A 21,499-nucleotide genomic window follows, 5' to 3' on the forward strand; every position below is an offset into this window, starting at 1 on the left:
ATCCCTCCAACTTTGTTCTTCTTTCTCAAGATTGCTGTGCTATTCGGTTCCATATAATTTGTGGAGTATTTATTCTAGATCTGTGAAATATGCTGTTGGTATTTTAATAGGGATTGAGTTGAATCTATAGATTATTTTGGGTAGTATGGACATTTTAATAATGTTAATTCCTCCAGCCCATGAACTATTGCCAATCTCTCCCTTAAAGTCCTCCAAAAGTTCTTTTTATATATTTAAGTGCTCCTGTATTGGATGTATATATGTTTATCAGGGTTATATCCTTTTGTTGAATCAATGCCTTCAGTATTATGTAGTGACCTGTATTGTCTCTTGTGATGGCCTTCATTTTTGAAGTCTATTTTGTCAGTTATGAGTATTGCTACCCCAGCTTCTTTTTCATTTCCATTTGCATGAAAAAAATTTTTCCATCCCTTCACTTTCAACTTGTGTGAGTCTTTGTTTTGAGGTGGGTCTCTTGTAGACAGTATATATAGGTTGTGTTTTTTGTCTATTCAGCTACTCTATGTCTTTTTATTGGAGCATTTAATCCATTTACATTTAAGGTTATTATTATTTTCCAGTCACAAAATATTACTCTTCTTTTGATCTGTTTTCAGCCATTAAAGAAATGTAAGAACTTTACTTAGCTGGGTCATAGTCGTCATCATCATCATCATCATCCTAGATAATATTTTTTGAGAACTCATCAGGTACCAGAAGCTAGCCTTCCAATCTCCTGGGCACTGACAATCACTATGACTTCCATTTCAGAAACAAGGTGCTGATGTCCAGAGAAATAAAGAAACTACCTAGCCCTGGAGTGCAGTGTTGGTGGCAGAATTGCACATGTGCCCAGGCATTAGCTCACAGCTGGTTGTCTTATCTACTAGCAGGTCATCAGGCCTCCAATGATACTGATCACAGGCAAAACTGAACAAGAAAAATTTTTAAATACTTTATTGATTTTTTTACATAGAGGAAGGGAGTGGGATAGAGAGTTAGAGACATCGATGATAAAGAAACATTGATTCAGCTGCCCCCTGCACACTCCCTACTGGGGATGTGCCCGCAACCAAGGTACATGCCCTTGACCAGAATTGAACCTGGGACCCTTCAGTCTGCAGGGCGATGCTCTATCTACTGAGCCAAACCTGTTGGGGCTGAACAAGAATTTTTTAATGTCATGAAACTTTATGTGCCCAGTCACATTACATTTGAAAAATAAAAAGCTAAAATGGTTAAGAATATAAAGAAAATGAACAAAACCCTAATTATTGTGAGAGATCAACATATTTCTTAATAGGCAAATTAGTTAGACAGAAGTAATTAAGATTATAAGTAAGTCATGGGATGTAATGTATAGCAAAGTGACTATAGTTAATAATACTGAGTTGCATATTTGAAAGTTGTTAAGAATAGGTCTTAAAAGTTCTCAGTAAAAGCAAAATAATTTTGTAACTGTGTAAGATGACAAACATTAATAAGACTTATTGTGGTGTTCATGTCACAATTCATACAAATATTGAATCATTATGCTGTACAATTGAAACTAATACAGTGTTATAGGTCATTTATGCCTCAATAAGAAAAAGACTGGAGAACTAGAATATCATAATTAACATACTTGATCTAACAGACATATATGGGAAACTTTATTGCCTTCAGAGTAGGAATCATGAAGGCCATAATCAATAAGCAGAGTGCACTAAGCGAGAAATGAACAATAAAAGCAAATTAAGAGGAAGAAAGAAAGAAAAACCCAGGCACTAGGAAATTTAACAATATATTCCCCAAATACTCCTGGGTTAGGGAATAAATCAAAATTCCAGTTTAACAAATTTACAAATGAGCAAGTGCTTTGCATATTAAAATCCAGCCAGAGAGAGGTGTACTTAAAGAAGAGAGAATAATGGACACACACACATACAGACACACATACCACCAGGTGAAGAGGGACACAGAAATGGAAGTGATGTGTCTGCAAATCAAGGAATTTGAAGGATTACCTGCAACCACTAGGAGCTAGAGACACCTTGATTCTGGGCTACTAGTCTCCAGAACCCTGAGAAAATAAATTTCGGTTGTTTAAGCCACCTCGTTGTGGTATTTTGTTTTGACAGCCCTAGCAGACTAATACAGTATGCAAAGCTTTATGTCAATAAATTTGGAAACCTAGTTGAAATGGGTGATACCTGAGAAATATAAATGACTAAAACTGACTTATCAAAAAGGTAAAGACTGGGAAAAGGTGATAAAAAATCATAAGCCCTCCAAAAGGTAGAGACTACATAGTTTTATGAATAGAATCGACTTAATATTGCAAAAAGTAGATAATCCCTATATTACATACCATATTGCAGCACATAGGAAAAGTAACTTTCTACAAGGCTAACATATCATAACAACAGAGAAGGGGAGCACACAAAAGTAAAATCGCAGGAATATCTTATTTATGCACATAAGCAGGATATTTCTAAGCAAATGGCAGTAAATCCAAGCAAGCAATAGGTTAGTGGAATAAATACCACGTGGCCAAGCTGGGAGTGCCAGGCTGGGGTAATGTTGCGGAACAGAAAACATTCGTCCACTCGTCAGTAGCAGAGCCAAGCATGAGACACGGAGAACTGCAGTGGAGAAATATTAGCTATTGTGTTGTGAATGACATCACCCAGGAGGATGGGAACCTTATGTTCAAACGCCCGAACTCCCCAATGGCATGTCGATTACAGATTATTTAGGGGAAAATCACAAGACACAACATCCCAGGGATCTAGTCCAGAGGACGGCAAACTCAGTGCTGGGCCAAATTCCTGTCTATGAACTTTCACTGGCACACAGCCACACTCACTCGTTTAGGTATTGTCTGTGACTGCTTCCCCGATACAACGGCAGAGCTGAGTGATTCCAACAGATACCGTGTGCCCCACAAGCCTAAAACATTTACTATCTGCATTTACTGCAGAAATTAGCTGCCCCCCTGCCCTGCAGGCCTTACTGGGAAGCCAATAGTTGGCACTGAGCAATGAGAAATCCTCCTCAAGCAAGGGTGACACACGGGCCCAGTGGGGACCCAGGCAGGGCCCTTTCTGAAGGATGCTGGTGACAAGCCTCCCTATTGCTGGTACCTGTTCATGCAAGGAGGGCAGTGTCTGAACATTAAAAATATTTTTGTGATAAAATATACATAATGTAACACTTGCCATTGTAACAACTTTTAAGTGGACAGGTCAGTGACACGGTTGTGCAACGATCTCCACCATTCATCTGCAGAACTTTTTTATCTTCTCAGACTAAAAGTCTAAAGCTATTATGCCATTTCTCCTGTTTTGAATATTTTCACCAGTAAGAGCTGACTTCTACTATTCCTTATGATGTTGGCAATAAATATCCATTTTGATAGGCTGCTAAGGAGCAAATCCTTTGGGCCGATTGCGATCTGTGTGGCAGAAGGCTGATAAGGCTGCCTCGGTGCCCTGTCTAGGATGTGCAGTGAGCAGCCACTCCTGGAGCTTGCATTCTTGAGGACATGTGGGTAAATTAAAGCTGAAACTAGCTGGCCACACACACACACACACACACACACACACACACACACACACACTGATTAGACTGAAGTAATGAAAGTCAATCGCAGACACCGCTACAACCAGCACAAAGCCTGGTCCTCGATGCTTAGTAGGTGCTCAGTACATATTTACTGGGGAGAGAAGAAAGGAAGGAAGGGATAAACCTAATCTGAATGCAAGAGGGAAGAAATTGTCTTCCAGACTTTGGCTTTCCATAGTCAGTTCTTAGAAATCTGACACTTGCACTTGTGGTTCTCTCTTTCAGGACCTGGATTGTTTTAATAATTCTCCTTCTGCTGATAAGAACCTTCACTTTGAAATGGACATTTCCTTGGGTGTCCCCAAGTCCTGCTTTCCTAGATTCTCATGTAGAATTCCTGCCTCTTTCTCCTTTCTTCTCAGCTTCCTTGATAGTGCTCAGGTTTCCATGAGAACCGATTGGTGAAGAGGACGGAGTGCCATCTGGATTAAAGATCTGGGGGACTTCTCTTGTTCTCCAGAACAAGGGGGTGAGGCTGAAACACCCCTGCACCACAGAGACTAAGATGATGTTGAGCAATTGCCAGGATTTGTATCCTGTTGAAATTGAAGATGGGGCTGAATGGTTGCTCTCTCCCTTCCACCCTTCCCCTCAGATCTGGTCAGAGGCCCACAGGGAGGTCAGGGAGACAGCGAGAGCTGGGTGCACGCTTTTATTCTGTGCATGACTGTGAGGGTGTGAATTTAGGGTTGGGGGAGAAGAAAGAGGAATGAACTTGCTTTCCACCCCCAGGGAATCAGTGGCTGGAAGAGGCTTTAAAAACCATCAAGAAAGACGCTCTCACTGGGCAGATGGAGAGACTAGGCCAGGAGGAGCTGAGTGGCAGGCAGAAATGTGCTAGAGCGGACAATCACACACTTACTGGAGGCAGAGCCTGAGCAAAACCATTTCCACATTCCTGTGACTAGAATGTTGAGTACATTTGCCTATATTGGCTGTTCCATAAAAAAAATTAAAAAGTCCTCACCAAGATGGCGTGGCATAGGTTGTTCCTGACTTTGCTTCTCTTAAGGAGAGCAGCCAACAACTATTCATGGACAGAGACCCCCCCAAGAATCCTTGTACACTGGGTGAGGCAGAAACACCCCTACCTCATGGAGACTAAGAGAGACTGCATTAGGAAGCTCTCAAAATTCTAGCATCTTCCCAGGCCTGCTGGAGGTAACTAGGCCACTCAGTGGCAACTCCCACATATGCCTTTACTTGCCTCCTGGGTGTCAAGTGCCTTGTCTGCCTCACATCAGGAGCTGGATTGGGCTTTCTGCCCCCACCATAAGTGACAGCAGAAAGAGGCAGGAATTCTTTTTTTTTTTTTTTTTAATATATTTTATTGATTTTTTACAGAGAGGAAGGGAGAGAGAGAGTTAGAAACATCGTTGAGAGAGAAACATCGATCAGCTGCCTCCTGCACATCTCCTACTGGGGATATGCCCGCAACCCAGGTATATGCCCTTGACCGGAATCGAACCTGGGACCTTTCAGTCCGCAGGCCAACGCTCTATCCACTGAGCCAAACCGGTTTCGGCAGGAATTCTACCGAGAATGAGAGACTGGAAGGACCCTTGGAGATCACGCTGTGCACTGCTTTCATGTCACAGATGGGGAAATGAAGACCATAAAGGCTTGGAGAAGGACATTATACTTTATTAGAATGGAGTTGGTCTGGGAACAGTGATCCGAAGATCGTAGTGATATTTTATATGAATATGAATCAGCAAGTGGGGCCACTGCTCTGCATATTCAGTGCCTGACCTCCCCCGCCCTTCCTTCCACTGGGGTCTTGCGGGTCCTGGGGCAGTGCACTCTCTTTGTTTTTAACCACAGTCTTCCCTGGGCAATAATTCACTCGGGCAAAAGTCGGGCTGTCTAGCAGAGTTCGACTCACCGCATAGGCACGCGCTCACCTCTTCCTGTCATACTGGTCAGGACCCTAGGCCAGAATGAAGCAGACAATAGATACTATGTCCCAGGAGACTCCATGATTTTTTAAAAATTAATTTTGATGTGAATGAACTTGAGGTTTGCCTTGTCTTCAATCTTTGACCCTCCTGTGCTACAGTTAGTTCCTGGATTTGCTTGCACACACTGTATGAGCAGGGCCCATCAGGGGGTTGGGCGCCGCCCTCTATCACCCACAGAGCAGGGCCGATCAGGGGGTTGGGGTGCCGCCACTCTCACACTCAGGGCAGGGCCGATGGGGAGGTTATGGCTCTACCCCGTCACACACAGAGCAGGGCCCGTGGGGGGCGGGGGGTTGGGGCGCCGCACCCTGTCACACACAGAGCCCTGGGCGATTTAGACTAATATGGCCATCTACCTCTCCATTCTCAGATAATCATCTCAAGTTTTTCCTCCTTTTGATTTAATTTGGGGCGGGCTGGGAGAGACAAGGAAGGGAGGGGGAGAGAATAACTGTATGATTGGAACCAAGGTATCTCAGCCCATCTCTTTAAAATTGAGTTAAACACTGTTGTTGACTTCTGACATGGAAGTATTTATATTAATTTAAGATATTAGATTAATGGCTAATGATAACTTTGTTTGTTTCTGAAAGCTAGAGACAAGCCAACAAGACAGTTTGGGCATGTTTGTAGTATAAATCTCTTTTGGGCAGTTAGTGTTTCAGATTAGTGAGATAAACCAACGAGGTCAGCTGATCCCCTATTCATTTTTAAAAAGTAAAAGCTGGAGAAAGGAGCTGGCTAGCTCTCCGGTGGTTTAGATTGTGTGCGGCTTTCTGGAAAACATCTTCATTGTTCAGGGTGAGAAGTTGAAGGTTTATTTTTAAGCATCTCTGTTTTTAGCTGCAGATCAACATTGCTGGCTCACGGTGGAAGCCCCTTTGTACGAAACATCCCTTATTGCATTTGTCCCTTGAGCATAGCATGTGCCAAATTGTCATTCCTAATAGGCCGTGGATTTGCTTGAGAGAGGAAACATCTTGATATCTCCTTGAGATGTGCGATATCAGAGAAAGTGTGTCATGGATTCTCAACAGCTCACACAAGAGCATCGAGAGGGGAGCAGTGCCAGGTGCCAGGCCCTCCGGCTCACCTGCTCAGGGACGATGCTCATCACATTACCCAACTGTGTACACTTGGCTGCCATTTTCTCAAAGACACTTACGCAGTGGTATTTTGTAACGACGTCAATTCTTTTCCTGTCTGACCTAGAAGATTACAGTGACTCAATGCTGGCTGGTTAAGCTTAAAGATTAAATCGAAGACAACGCTTAATGTGTTTAACAGCTAGTGTAAAGGATTTCCCATGTATAAGAATCATGATATAAAATAGCATTGGGGATTTTATTCAGTCTTAAAAAGAAAGTAAAGGACACAGATGAAGGCATGCTTTATGAGTGTATTTTTAAAAAACAACTTGCACATTTAAAAACATTTAAACAGGAATAAGGATATGAGAGTCTAATGGAGAATCAACAAATGCTTAACTTGTAAAATGCCCTACTATGCAAATGAATATTTATTGTATGCTGGAAACTGTGCAGGAATCTATTCTATGATTATGATCATTATTTTCTTAGTTGAATTTTTGGGGGTAAAACTTGTATTGTTTTAGTCCAGTGTTTCTCAAATTGCTCATATGCATAAGAGTGTCTTGGGGAGTTTGTTTATAATGCAAATTCCTAGGCCATATCGTCAGACCTCAGTAGGTATGAAGTGGGTCCCAGGACTGTGAATTTTAAATAAGCAATCTTGGTAATTCTAGTGCAGGTAGTTGTAGAGATAGAAATTCCTTAGCCAACACTTAACCTCCTTTTGGATGCTGACAGAAAATGGAGTAAAAATAAGGATGTCAATGGCAATTAAGCTTTATGAACATGTCTACCCAGGAAAAAGAACCTCCTGAACATTTTAAACTCCAACTTCTAGCATCCTAGAAAGGCATAGAGTTTCAAAAGAAGGGGAAAAGGCCCTAACATAAGACTTGTTTATAGTGCTTGGCATACTGTCTAGAAATATCTGGAAATATATCCAGTAGAAAGAAAACCTGCCTGAAATTTCTTGGGAACAAGTCTATGGTGTGTGCCCTGGGATTTTGCATCCCAGATGAATGCAAAACTGGTATGGAGTGCTTCACTGGTTAGCACTGTAGCTTTGTTATTCCACCTGAAAATGGTGGGGCAGGAGCACGTGGTAGTGGGGTATGATGCTGGTGGGACTGGAAAAAACCTTGGCTAATTGACTGCCTGACCCTGAGCTACCTTGCCAAACTGTATGTGCATGCTGCTGGGCAGAGGGACAGAGGAGGGTGAATTTTAGCCTCCTCCTTGTCTCCTAGGGTGTGATTTCCCTCAAATTTAGGAACACCTTGTCTTTCCTCTTTGAAGACAATAAAGCAAAATGATTTTTATTTTTAAAACACTGGGTATAAACTTTACAGATAAATAGAGAAGCAAGGAAAATGTCAACCACACACAAGCTTCTTTTCCATTGGGCTTTATTTTTCTCCCTGTTAGTTTGGAAAGCAACAATTATCTGAAGCTTCTTGGGAAGCAGGAATACTATGCACGATGACCTATTCCAACCTCAGTGCCCTTCTGAGTCATAAACCAATTGCCTACTAAAGTTAGACATCCCATAGGAACCATAAATGCCACATGCACAAAAGTAGGCGTACTCATCAAAATCCCAATGGCATTTTTGCAGGAATAGAAAAATAACTCCTAAGATTCACATGGAATTTAAGAGGATTATGAACAACCAAAAAAAATTTGTTAAAAAAGAACAAAGTTGGAGTACTCAAGCTTCTTGCTTTCAAAACTTATTACAAAGTTACAGTAATCAAATCAGTGTGGCACTGACATAAAGACAGACAAACAGACCAAGGGAACAGAATAGAGAGCTCAGAAATAAACCTTTGCATATATGGTTAAATGACCTTCAACAAGGGTGCCAAGATGACTCAATGGGGAACAGAGCGTCTCTTAAACATATGATGGTGGGAAAACTCGATATCCACATACAGAAGGACACAATTGGATCCTTTTCTTACATCATATAAAAAAATAAACTCAAAATAGGTTAACCATCTAAAGGTAAGACCCTAAATTATAAAACTCCTAGAAAATCATAGAATAAAAACCTCCATGACATTGCATTTGAAAATAATTTTTCAGATATGACAGCAAAAGCCCAGGAAACAAAAGCAAAAATAGACAAATGTGACTATGATAAACGTAAAAATTTGGGGAATCAAAAGACAGTATCAACAAAGTGAAAAGGCTGCCTATGGAATGGGAGAAAACATATGTGTTTTGTATTTTTTCATGAGATCACCAGCCAGATTCAAGCACAAAAGGGAACACAGGAGAGGTACAGGAAAACAAAGTTTATTATATTCACAGGTTCTAGGGATAGGAGCACTCCATGCCATGCAGAGTAAGATGAGGTAGATGGGGAGTGCTAAGGTCGCCAGCTCAACCACATGCTCCCAACCCACTGTTTTCAGGTGGGATAACACAGGTGGTGGGCTGGGAGACACAAGTGCCTGTATTGGGGTTCAAGGTAGAGTGCATGCAAGCGGAACAAGGGGATTTAATTGGTGTGTTTGAAGGCCATGAGGTGACAGTCAAAAGAGGGCAAGAAGGGGGACTCATGGCAGGAACCAGCCTTTTCACATTGTGCACTTAGTTGCCTGGGCACAGTGTTCACAGCTATTTGTGGAGGAAAGTATAGCATTTAGCAATTTATAATACAACTAGAGGCCCAGTGCACAAGATTTGTGCATTGGGGGGGGGGGGGGCTCCCTCAGCCCGGTCTGCAACCTCTCGCAGTCCGGGACCCCTTAGGGGATGTCCTGCCAACTTAGCTAAGCCAGCAGGCCGACATCCCCCAAGGTGTCTTTAGCACTGCCATGGAGGCGGTAGAGGCTTCTGCCACTGCCCCTGCACTCACCAGCCGTGAGCCTGGCTTCTGGCTGAGCAGCACTCCCTCTGTGGGAGCGCACTGACTACCAGGAACCAGCGTCTGCATTGAGCATCTGCCCCCTGGCGGTCAGTGCGCATCATAGCGACTGGTCATTCCGCTGTTCAGTTGATTTGCATATTAGGGTTTTATTATATAGGATTTGCAATTCTATATTGAATAAGTGTTACTATTTCAGAGTATATAATGAACTTATACAGCTGAACCAAAAAAATTAAAATCACCCAATTAAAACATGAACAAAGGATTTAAATACATATTTCTCTAAGGAAGATATACAAATGGCCAACAAACATGTAAAAGATGCTCAACAGCACTAGTCATCAGAGAAATGCTAATAAAAACCACAATGAGATATCACATCACACCAATTACAATGGCTACTATAAAAAAATAGAAAAGAACAAGTATTAGCTAAGATGTAGAGAAATTGGAATTGTAAAATGGTGCGATCACTATGAAAAACACTGTGGCCATTTCTCAAAATATTAAAAATAGAACTAATATATGATCCTGCAATCTTATTTCTGGATATGTATCTAAAAAAATGGAAAGCAGTGTTTGGAAGAGATACTTGCACACCATATTTACAGCAGCACATTCACAATAGCCAAGAAGTAGAAGCAAGCACAATGTCCACTGATGGATAAATGAATAAATAAAATGTTTTATATGCATACTGTAGAATATTATTCAGCATTAAAAAAGAAAAAAATCCTATCATACACTACAACATGGATGAAACTCGAGGATATTATACTGAAATGAGTCATCTTCAAAAAAGGCAAATAGAGCATGATTCCACTTATATGAGGTACTTAGTCAAATGCATAGAGAAAGAATGATGGTTTCCAGGAGACTGGGGAGGAGTAAATGGGAAGTTATTGTTTAATAGGTACAGTTTCAGTTTTGCAAGATAAGAAACTTATGGCGACAGATGGTGGTGATGGTTGCACAATAAGGTGAATGTACTTAACACTATTGAATGATACACTTAGAAATTATTAAGATGTTAAAACAAATGGGTGATCATTTTTCCTGGGACCCGTTTCTCCTCTGTAGCACGGGAATTCTTTGTTGCAAGTCACCAAAACTAACTCTAAATGATGTAAGCAGGCAAGGAATTGGTTACGCATATGCCGTATTTAACTGATTTGAAGATGTACACCTCTTATCCTGGCATGCCCGGTATCAGAACCAATGTCACAATTGATGGTATTTGTAGTGGATGAGGTAGATGCTGCGCAGATCCCTCCTTCAAGTCCATCTCTTAGAATGCTCACAGAGGACAGCTCTCAGCTGTTGTTCCTTTCTGGGATTTGCTGGCTGTTGGAGGTTGCTGCCTCACCCAAGGCTGCACCCCACATTCAGTGTTCCATCACAGCTCAGCTAGTCTGGCCCCTCCTTCCTGCCACCCTCATTCGCTTGTAGGTGTTTTTCTGAAGACCCTTCCCAGTCAACTTTCTGCACTCAAACCTCAGAGGCGTTTTCCTGGGGAACCTGGTCTAAGACGGCATGGCACCATTTGATTGAGAGTCTTTTTCTTCTTTCTTAATGTTCCAGAAAATAAAGGCAAGACTTGCTATTGATGGTGTCTTAGATTTATAAAGTAAGCTAGAAGTTAGCCAAGTGAGGGAGTGGAGGAGGCAGGGAAGCAGGTGTAAACAGCTGGTGGAGATTAGACCTCAAAAGGCCTTGTATGCCATTCTATTGAGTTTAGACTCTATCTTGAAAGAAGTGACATAAGCAAATTTGGTTTTTGGAAAGATCTGCCTGGTGGAGGGGTGGATGCTACATGGGAGAGGATAAGCTTTGGAACAGAGGAAACAGAATGAGGCTGTTGAAATAGTCTACAGTCAGGGTTGGTGGCAGTAGAGACGATAAGGGCACTTGTATATACAAGTGTATACAAGTGTCCTTACGGAGGTGGAATCTAAAAGATTTGCTGACAATAATGGCTGTGCAGATTTCTGGAAAGGGAAGACTCTGGTTTGGGCACCACATTTCGACAAGCCTAAGATGTAATGGACTGTAGGGTGCACCAAGATTTTATAGGCCACTGACACAAAAAATGTTCCTAATCAAACTATGACCTGCTTTAGATTGTGGGGCACATCTCATCTCAGATATGTCAAAAAGTGGACACGTTAGCAGATTAGAATTGAAAAAAAAAATGCAGTATTTGTCCTTTTGAGCCAGTTTAAGCCACCTTCTCTGAGAAGTTTTCTTGCATCCCTAATATTGAATGAGATGCCCTTCTAAGTGCTTTCCTAGCAAGTGGTGTGCTTAGTCTTATTGTATTAGTCATCCTCGCATGTTATTTTGAACTTCATGAGCAGACATCCACACAAGCCTAACATGTGCTGTCTCTCTTCTAAGGTCAAAGGTCCAGCAAATGGACTCGATCGGGAAAAAAATCCTCCCAGATCTTCTCCCTGGATGTTTTGTTGTCTTTTGTGCAGTCAACTGTGGGTTCCTTGGCAGAGCACCATGGCTTCCCCAGCAGCGGGTGCAGGGCCTGACACATGCTGAGCACAATGAATGAATTGTTATTAGAATGAAAGGGTATTTCTTTCGTGGTAACTGGCCCAAACCCTTAGAACTTTATGCTTTAGTGATTGCAAAGAGCCTGCCTCGGTTCTCTGCTCACTCTGACCATTCTGAGCTTTGCTGCTGGATCAATTTGCCCAAGACATTGTTATTTTACCTTGTCACACTCTGTTCACTGACTTAACCTCAGTCGAGTTCCAGCTCATCTTTCTAAACTCACTTCTTTGAGCAATCGGGATCTATTTACAATTTTTAAGTCACTTCTGATTAGCCTAGCTTTGAATATCCACTCCTTTTCTCCTCCCAAATCCTAGCCACACACGAATACCCACTGCAGATTCTAGTTTATCCTGAAGCTTTTCTGAATTACAATGGTTCTCAGAGACGCCTTTCATGTCTTATCTCTTGCAACAGTTACCATATGTACTCTTTAACTTCTTACGTCTCTTTTATTATATTTGAATCCTTCTTTTCTTACCTCAATCAGATGGAAATTCTTCATGGTGGGAATTTACTAATATATTTATATATTACTTTGCCTAACTGCAGCATATGGCAGATAGAAAATACTTAGGAATAGTTTAGTGAACCAGTGAATGGACGTTAACCACCGGGAAGGGTGGGAAGGATTCCTAAGGCTTTTTGAGTGGGGTAATAAAAAAGACATGAGGCAAAGTGAAAAAAGGCCATTTATTGCTTTTAATTATTATGAAAGTAATGACCTTCATAGTTTTAAAAGGAGAGGGGTAATTAACCAAAGTGCCGGAAGCCGGTCCATCCTTGCTGCTTGACACAGTCGCTGCAGGAAAGAAACATCTGCACAGCATATGTTTCAAGGGACCTGGGGTATATAGCATACTGTTCTTAATATGTTTGCTCCCCTTAGCGCTGTGTGTTTTAACCAAGGTCACCTCTCCAAGAAAGGTTGTTTCCCCAGGTATGAATTTTTCCCTGAAGTCAGGGAGGGGATGAAACTCCTTAACTAAGTGCCAGGCGGGTAGTTAATCACTACAAACAATCATGCTTAAGCTACATAATCTTTACTCCCTGGAATGGAGATAAGAAACGCCCTAACCTTTGTAATAGAAATTGACAGGATTAAAATCAACTGGGATAAATACGGATGTAACAAGACCTTAAACAGCAGAACCTCTCTGGAGATCCAGACCAGAACTTGGCTGGAGATCCTGGCTGGAGATCCTGGCTAGGCTGCTGATCAACTGAACACTGTCTCCGTGTCTTCCTTCTTCGCCGACTCCGTCTACACCTTTGGGGACCCCTGGACCTGCTGGGGTTGGACCCCGGCACCAAAGAACATATATGCATAGGCCATGCCCACAGATAGTAGTGTGGTGAAGGCCAGGGGAGGGGAGGGTGGGGGCTGAGGGGAAGTGGGCAAAGGGAGACATTTGTAATAGTGTCAACAATAAAAAAATTGGGAAGAAAGAAGAAAAGGCTATATTGGAAAACAGTAGTCTCCTACCATTCTCCACAGAGGCCAGTGTGGCTGAAGCAGTCTTCAGCTCTTGTTCTGTTGAGAGAGACATTTAAATTTTTTTGGTTTTAAGTTACATGTATTATAGACAATAATAACTATTATGATATATTGAACATTTAATGTAGAAGATGCTTTAGCTATATTATCTCTAATAATTAAAACAACTATGGCCCTAGCCAGTTTGACTCAGTGGATAGAGTGTTGGCCTGTGGACTCAAATTGTCTTGTGTTCGATTCCGGTCAAGGGCACATGCCGGGGTTGTGGGCTCAATCCCCAGTAGGGGGTGTGCAAGAGGCAACCAATCAATGATTCTCTCTCACCACTGATGTTTCTATCTCTCTCTTCCTCTCTCTTCCTCTCTGAAATCAATAAAAATATATTTACAAAAACCCCAACAACTATGAAGGATAGATAGGTTCCATTTGGTATTTATAGTATAATACACTTATAGTATTATGTATTAATGCATTTTTCATAACCCCAAAGCACTCCTTCAATAAACATATGGGACTACATCAAACTAAAAAGTTTTCCCACAGCAAAGGAAACCATCAACAAATCAACAAAATGAAAAGAAAACCTACAAAATGGGAGAACATATTAGCCAATACATTGGATAAGGAGTTAAGATCCAAAATTGATAAGAAGCTTATAAAACTCAACACCATTAAAACAAACAATCCAATTTAGAAAATGGGCAAAGGACTTGAATAGGCACTTCTCCAGAGGACATGCAGATGCCCAGTAGACACATGAAAAATGCTCAACACCACTAATCAAAGGAATGCAAATTAAAGCAATAATGAGATATCATAAAAAAATTCTCCAAGTCATACTTCATGTTGTTTATGTATGAAAACAATGGTCAAAGTATAAAAACACGAGTGGAGAAGCTACACAATTGCCAAATTCAGTTTAGTAGTCACCTCTGGGGAGAGAGGGGTGGGGATGGGGCGAAAATGAATGAATGGGAAAATGGTGAGGTTTCAAATGGATCCATAATGTTCTATTTATTTTTTAAAAATTTATGTTACATGCCAAAACCGGTTTGGCTCAGTGGATAGAGCGTCGGCCTGCGGACTGAAAGGTCCCAGGTTCGATTCCGGTCAAGGGCATGTACCTGGGTTGCGGGCACATCCCCAGTAGGAGATGTGCAGGAGGCAGCTGATCGATGTTTCTCTCTCATCGATGTTTCTGGCTCTCTAGCTCTCTCCCTTCCTCTCTGTAAAAAATCAATAAAATATATTTTTAAAAAAAATTTATGTTACATAAACATTATAAAATCCTTGATTAAAAAAAATATATATTTTATTGATTTTTTACAGAGAGGAAGGGAGAGGAATAGTGAGTTAAAAATATCAATGAGAGAGAAACATCGATCAGCTGCCTCCTGCCCGCAAACAAGTTACATGACCCTTGACCGGAATTGAACCCGGGACCCTTCAGTCTGCAGGCCTACCCTCTATCCACTGAGCCAAACCAGTTAGGGCAAAATCCTTGATTTTTATTATTACGTTTGCATATGTGTATGTGTGTATCACAAGTTAAGACTCAAATTAATTCAGTCTAACTTCAAACCTGTGCTCATTTTATGTTGTTTTCCTGAAAAGGAAGAGTCTCCACCAAGGAAAAAGCTCTCAAAAAAAATGTCCACCCAGCCATTACTCCCAGTGCTCAGCACAGTGCACAGTGCAAATGACTTCCCAGGTCCCATTTGCAGGAGAATTCTCTTCCTCTTGAACCAGTCTGAGCTCTGAAAACTGAGTCCGATTCTCATGATGTGTCAGTGTCACTGCAATGAATGATGGCTTTGCATCGCAAGCGAGCTCATGAGCTGGGGACATTCATAGCTGTCATGTAGAGGGAGCCAGCCAGTTTCCAGTCAAGGCTGGGAAGCAGGCTGAGAGGAGGGTGTGGAGGGGGGTGAAGTTCTTGAGACGGCAGCAGTGACCATGACCTGCTATTGTTCATGGGAAGTGAGCATGCCAGGTGCCCTAAGGACCTCGAGGGCAGCATGGCTCACACGAGAGCTGCTATCTTCCATTCAAACTACTGCCTAGAAATTAGACTACAATGTCAACCACTGTGCCTTGTACTCTTAGGAAAAGATTTTTATTCTCTAATAATATAAGATTCCCGAAGAAATCTTATGTTTTCTTTGTTCAGGCAGAAGAACAATAGACACAAATGGGCTGAAATGATTACACGGTATCTTGGATTTTTCTTTTTCTAAGCAAGGTGGTAGAGTTGATGTGGTTTCCAAAAGAAACTGCAGGGTGTCAGAATACTATGAAAAGTTGTTGCTGGTGGGGAGAGGAGATGGCAGGACAGTCATACTTTACCTTAAAAGTTCTCTTTTGCTTGAATTTTTATAAAACAATTATTTTTCTATACAAATAGCTTTGTAAAGAGTGATCGAATCTCTTTTAGGAGTAGAGAGTTACACACACCTTATGGTTACTTAAACCTTTAATTTTTTTTTTTAAATACGTTTTTATTGATTTTTTACAGAGAGGAAGGGAGAGAGATAGAGAGCTAGAAACATCGATGAGAGAGAAACATCGATCAGCTGCCTCCTGCACACCTCCCACTGGGGATGTGCCCACAACCCGGGTACATGCCCTTGACCGGAATCGAACCTGGGACCTTTCAGTCCGCAGGCCGACGCTCTACCCACTGAGCCAAACCGGTTTCGGCAAACCTTTAATTTTTAAAACCATTTTTTAATTCTCAGAATTACTTTACCATATGTATTTTATCCCCACAATTGTTAAAATTTTCTTCTGTATTTTCAAAGCCAGTCTTTTGGCTGAAGTAGTGTTTGTCAGATTCTCCACTGAAAAATCCCTCTTCCCCACTTTCCATGCTGTACTCTTTGGCATTAAGCTACTATGTGCAACGGACATGTCAGGTGTGGAGAGTAATGCTGTACCTCCTTTCGGGTGATGTATCCACATAAATTATTTGGAATGCTTCTGCATGGGAGATTGGCCTTTTCTTCCCCGTGTGTTTATTTAATCAAATACTAACTTATTTATTTTGTAGTTCAAATTGTCATACCTTTTGCTGTTAGGAGCTCTTTAATTAGGACCCTTTGCATATTCCCATCAATGTGGGGTTTTTGTTTGTTTGTTTTGTATACTTTTGTTTTTTTAGCATTTCCATATTTCCTGGTACTACAAAATGTTATGCTCCAGACTTACCTTGTATATTGCCTGCCCCAGTCCTAGAATTAGCCGTTTCTCCAAGAAACTCTGGCTCCTTTTATTGCTGAGTGATATTAGAAACCAAGATCTAGGTGGTAGGTCTGCTCATTGCTACTGGAGTGTCATTGCTTCTAGGCCCCTTTTAGCTGACAGAGCCAGGAAATATGTGTGTATACTAACCTGTGTATATATGCATGTCTATAAATACTTCTGTGTGACTATCTGAATCCATAATTAAATGAAATATGAGTTCATACTGAGGTCTCCAACTCAATACATTTCTGCATCAATTATTCCAGTGTCTTCCTTTTGCTTCTCTGTAAACTCCCATGTCAGCAGTACAAAATATGACTCCCATAATCTGCCATCCATATAAGCAATTGTTCAATTCCAGTATACACGTATAGTGGTGTCGGAATTTTAACCTGCACACCCATGGGAAGGAAACACTGCCAATTAGAGTACAGCACTCGTATACAGTTTTATTTGCCTTTAGTTTTACAGGCTCCTCTCATTTCCAAAGGTAGTTAGGTTAGTACCTACTCTAATTAGTAAACCCACCCTTCTGTAAGGTCGTTTTATACATTTGTAATACATTAGATTCTCTTGTCACAATCTGTATTCCATTCTGGGACACCCCACCTTCTAAATGATTTTTTAAAACTCTGCATGCAATGAGAGTCATTCTATGTTGTGGGTTTTGACAAATGGATAGTGTTATACATACACAATTATGATATCATACAGAATAGTTTCAGCATCCTAAAAATCATTCCCGATGCATCACCTACTCAAAGACCATTCCCCTTAAGTGCTCTTCTTTTCCATTGCTATAGTTTTGCCTTTTCCAGATGTCAGATCATTGGAAGTATGCAATGGGTAACGTTTTTAGACTGGATTCTTTCACTCAGTAATACTAGTATGCATTAAGATTCATCAATGTCTTTTTGTGGCTTGATAATTCATTTCTTGTTATCTCTGAAAATATTCCACTGTATGGAACTACCACAGTTTGATTATTATTTACCTAATGAAGCATATTCTTGGATGCTTCCAGTATTAGGTAGTTGAATAAAGATGCTATAAGCATTTACAGTCAGGTGTTTATTATAAACATAGTTTTCAGATAAGTTGGATAAATACCTAAGAACATGATTACAGAATCATATAATTGGATCATGTGTAGCTCTCTAAGAAACTGCTCAACTATCTTCCAAATGGCTATAGCATTTTGCATTCCCACCAGCAATGAATGAATGGTCCTATTACTCTACAACACTGGTCAGCAATTGGTATCATCAGTTTTGGGGATTTTAGCCATTCTCATAAGTATGTGTGGTATCTCATTGTTTTGGATCTTCTACTTTCAACTTTCCCTTGATTGGACAGCTAAATTATTTTACAGAGTGAATTGAAAACTGATATGTGGCTGCCTTTTTGTTAGAAATTTTTTTGACAAGTTGTATGGAAAGTGTTCTAAAATAAAATTTAACTATTGCATAAGAGTATATAGTTTTGGTGAGTCAAATCTTTTTTTGTTTTGTTTTGTTTTGTTAATTCTCACCAGAGGATCTTTCTTCCATTGATTTTTTTAGAGAGAATGGAAGTGGGGGAGGGGAGAGACAGAGAGAGAGAAACATCGCACATCTGGACTGGTTTGCATCTTGCACCGCCCCACTTGGGGGCGGGAAGTGAGGAATTGAGCCCTGCAACTGAGGCATGAGCCCCTGACCAGAATCAAACCCAGAACCCCTCAGTTTGCAGGCCGATGCTCCAACCACTGAGGAAAACTGGCCAGGGCAAGTCAAATTTGTATGTTTGTTTAGTTGGTGCTTGGTCTCTTTATGATCTGAAAATTCTAAAGAATAAATTATTAGAGTTGCAACCAAAGTGATTAATTTACCATTTATTGGACATTTTTATGGAAATGGATAAAAAATATAGAAATTCTTGTCATCCAAGTTTAAAACTTTATATATATATATATATAACTTTTATTGTAAGAAATTCAAAAAACCTTGAAAAAATGATCTTAGATAAAGTTAAGGGAGAAGATACATTTTTGTTAGAAATTATGGGGAAAAACTTATTTGACCATGTATTACTTTTTAAAAAATCACGATTAGCATGAAAGGATATCAATTTTTATATCCCACTTTATATTCTTAAAATAACAGAACATTTAATTCAACAAAAACGTTCTTGTAGTGGGACATTTTGGACTGTTCTGGACTCCTGCCCTCTCTTCCCTTTATCATTGCCTGAATTCCTGTGGTAAGGCCAGGTTAATCTTTGCTGCTCCTGCAAAGAGCCAGGACGGGTGGGGGACGGACTCATCTATCTTTGATTGTACAAGTAGGTAATTCCTTAGTCCTCCCTGGGATTTGGGTTGGGTTAGAATGATTTATGCTGGTATGTAATTTTATTCACATTTCTTCATTGTTTGGGGAGGCTGAAGTTGAGTAATGATGTCACCTTTCACACCAGCAGGCCTATTTAATCCTACATTTGGTTTACTTAAGTTAATACCATCCGGTAGTTGCCTATTTGGTTTTTCCCGAATCTTTGAACTTTGCCCCTTCTTTATTCTTGATAAACCTGGGGTCTGCCCTTACCATCCTGCTTGGTCTCTAGGGATTTGCAAATTACAGGTCTGATTTGGTTTAGAAAAGACATTCCACTGCATTAAAAAAAAAAACCCTCCACCCAGCAATTACGGATACAATCAGGGAATAGACTTGAAATGCCAGTTACAAGATAAAGACGAGATAAATCATTGGGAGTTGTGTCTCCCTGTTTGAAATCTAGTTTTTGACCCGGATGGTAAGGAAGCTTTGTACTCCGTCTTTAATTCCTCATGTTGAGTGTCAGCTCCCTCTCTGTTCCCAAGGAGCGGCCAGCTCGCGTGGGCCCAGAGCATCACCATAGTAACTCTGAGCTTCCAGGTATTCATGTGGGTGTGTGAAGAACTGGAATTGTTCCCAAAACGTTCTTAGTGTTGTTCCATAATCACCTTCAGATCATTTGGGGCTGTCATGCAGTGAGGCTAGAGTTGTGGATTTGAGGCTAAAATCTGGCAGATCTCAGAAGCCAAGCTGTCATTTTTGTCTGTCTGGAAGCCAATAAAATCTGAGAGCAAGGTTCGACTTTAGATCCTCAAGGGAGAGAAATGTGAGCCATCTGCATTGCACCAATTCATAGTAACTTTTTACTGCAACATAAACAGAATGTGATCAGTGTAAAAAAAAAATTGGAAAGAAGAGCAAAAACAAAAATTAAAAGCTATCACATTTCCTTCACTTAAACTCACTACTGTGACGCGTGTGTGTATTCTGGATATTCTCATATGTGCTACATTGCATGTGATTGTTATGAACTATACATAAAGAAAATTTTCCATTTCTATCAGCATTTGCCTAGGAGATACCAAAAAACTAAATATTGTATTTCATCAGAACTGATTTTAACCAACTAAAACTCATTGGGTCTACACCAAGACTTTTCCTTGACAATAGGGCCTGTTTTAACCAATCTTTTACTGTGGTCTCTGCCTTATTCAGAGTGCTGGTTTTCATTCCCCAAACCACCACACCTTCACCTTCACCCCCCTGACTTTTTCCTCTGAGTGAACTATCCAGTGACTTTCTTTATTGCCTGGCCAGGAAATAATAATTTGATTTTGTATTGTCTTTGTTTTTCAAACCTACAATATTTAAGAGGTTAATCAGTAAGCTCTCAATGGCAGTATCCAAATTATTAGGCACGATGAATTGACCACTGCAAAGGTACATTCAGTTGGGCCATTGGAGACTTGACTTGGAAAAGGTGGCTTAGGACATGGGCCTGGCTTCCTCTTCTCAGGGCTCACCTGGTGCTGGCTTACCTGTTGGTTCCTTCCTGAGGGCTGTGCGTTCCCTGTGGCCCATTTTACCACATTTTCAATTTGGGGATTTTAAATCTATTCCCTTTTGTGTTTCTATAGAGTTATCTTTGGAACAATTCTTCCAAAGTTTGTTTATTTTCCCTGCAGGTTTGCCTGGATTTTTTAGACAAATAGCTGTTTGTTTTGACCCATCCACGACAATGAGTGGAATTCACAAGGCCTCTCAGGCTGGGTCACAGTTGGTTTATAAATTTCTGAACATATCAAAGTCTAGAGTCTCAAATTTTGTTTTCTAAGCACTTCATTTTAGTTTGACTAATCAATGTCTCTATTTAATTTTAGCTTTGATATAAAAATTAGATTTATTTCTAATTTTTAAGTACATATTATAAATAGTAGAGCCATGAGACTGACGGGTTGGGTGTTATCTATTTCTTCATGTAAGATACTATATTCCACTGGACAAAGTATGGTATTTTGTTGTTGGTTTATTTTGGTGTGTGGGGGGAGTAAATTGAATATTTTCTTAACATGGTAATTGTCTATAATATGTGCATACACGCACACTCAGAAGGTTCTGCCTGGGGAGGGATATACTAAGTATGCCTACAGGGAAAATAAAAAATTTAAAAATTTCTGTAGATTTTCATTATTGTAGGCAATTACATCCTCATCACTTACAAAACTATTATCAAATCTGGCCAAGAAAGCAGTTTGAGAGGGGAAGAAAAAAAATCTCGAGAAAAAGTCAACAGTGGCACAGCTGAGTTCTCAATATGGAGAAGGTGCCATAATGTGGACATTTGCTGT

General features: G+C 40.6%; 1 pseudogene; it reads right to left on the reverse strand.

The window, feature by feature from the left end:
• Positions 1-639: 639 nt before the first annotated feature.
• Positions 640-21,499, reverse strand: part of LOC118670798 — a 44,942-nt pseudogene continuing 24,082 nt past the window's right edge.

This window comes from Myotis myotis, unplaced genomic scaffold (assembly GCF_014108235.1).
Source record: "Myotis myotis isolate mMyoMyo1 unplaced genomic scaffold, mMyoMyo1.p scaffold_m19_p_16, whole genome shotgun sequence".
Classification (NCBI taxonomy): Eukaryota; Metazoa; Chordata; class Mammalia; order Chiroptera; family Vespertilionidae; genus Myotis; species Myotis myotis.